Below are 1,405 nucleotides of genomic sequence, written 5' to 3'. Positions count from 1 at the left end.
TTATGCAATTATGTGTGGAGAGATTGAGAGAAACACTAAAGAGAAAGAGAGAAAGAAAGAGGGGTTGTTATTGTAAGCTTTTCATTATTGTAAGCTTGTTGTTCTTGAAATAAAAGAATGTTTTATCCCCTCCGAGTATTTCAAAGCCACCACGAGTGGTTTCTCCCACCAAGAGTTCATCTAATTTAATGGATTCTGTCCTAATAGTGATACCTATATATACTTTATCCACCGAAGTTGCAATTATACAAGTTCCATTACAGTGAGCTGATTTATGCAAGGCATTCTTGCAAGAAGCAAAATGGAGCTACAACAATATCACACCATCATTTGAAGAATACCTTGAAAAGGCATGGCGATCCGTATCAGGAACTGTCATCCTCATCCAGGCCTATTTTCTTTTGGGAGAAAACATCTCCAAGCAAACTCTTGATTACTTAGTAAACTACGATGAATTACTCAGATGGCCATCCGTTATTTTTCGACTCTATAATGATTTAGCCACTTCATCAGTACGTGCTATATATGAATATTAGATTCTACTGCAAAGATTTGCTCAAGATATTTATAGATTGTACTAATTAACATTCTTGCTGTGGTTAATTTTTCAGGCAGAGATAGCCAGAGGGGAAACAGCTAATTCAATCTCTTGCTACATGTACGAAACCGGTGCTTCTGAGGCTGAGGCACGCAAACATATAAAGAAACTGATTCAAAAGGCATGGAGGAGCATGAACAAATGTCAAATTGATAACGAAACTCCTTTTGCTAGAAGCTTTGTAGCAACAGTAATTAATCTGGCTAGGATTGCCCAGTGCACATACCAACATGGAGATGGACATGGAGCACCAGATAGCAGATCCAAGAATAGAATCTCGTCCTTGATAATTGAACCCATTTCATTTCATTAATCTACATGCATGTATGTATATAGTGTGTTCCTCAATTTTAATATTATTGTTGTTATTATTTTTAATTTAGTTTATATTATCTCTTTTTTATCACGCTAATTACTAGCTATATTAATATTTTTTTACTAATATATATTTTTGGACTAACTACATGTATTTTGATTAATTAAAATTAACAATTATATAAATTTATAGCAATTTATGAAACAAATCATGCTCTTAAAATTAATTATATACTTTGTTAATTTTAAATAAAATTAATAAATAATTTAATCAATGTAGATTAAAAATATCCTTTTCATTTGATCACATCAAAATATGGTGGCAGTATTATTCCGACAATAGATTCCGGTAAAGTTTACGTGTTCAGTTGTTAACATTGTCATGATTAACAGATGAAATGAACTGAGATATTTTAATTATAGTTTTAAAATCCGACCCGGCCCTGCAGGTTGACCCGGGACCCGGCCGACCCGGGGCTAGAACTTGGCCGG

General features: G+C 33.8%; 1 pseudogene; it reads left to right on the top strand.

The window, feature by feature from the left end:
- Positions 1-1,001, top strand: part of LOC105110052 (probable terpene synthase 12) — a 6,188-nt pseudogene extending 5,187 nt beyond the window's left edge.
- The last annotated feature ends 404 nt before the right edge of the window (positions 1,002-1,405 follow it).

This window comes from Populus euphratica, unplaced genomic scaffold, assembly GCF_000495115.2.
Source record: "Populus euphratica unplaced genomic scaffold, PopEup_1.0 scaffold431.1, whole genome shotgun sequence".
Taxonomy (NCBI): Eukaryota; Viridiplantae; Streptophyta; class Magnoliopsida; order Malpighiales; family Salicaceae; genus Populus; species Populus euphratica.
Note: the sequence above shows the minus strand (reverse complement) of the source record. Positions and strands in the feature narration are given on the sequence as shown.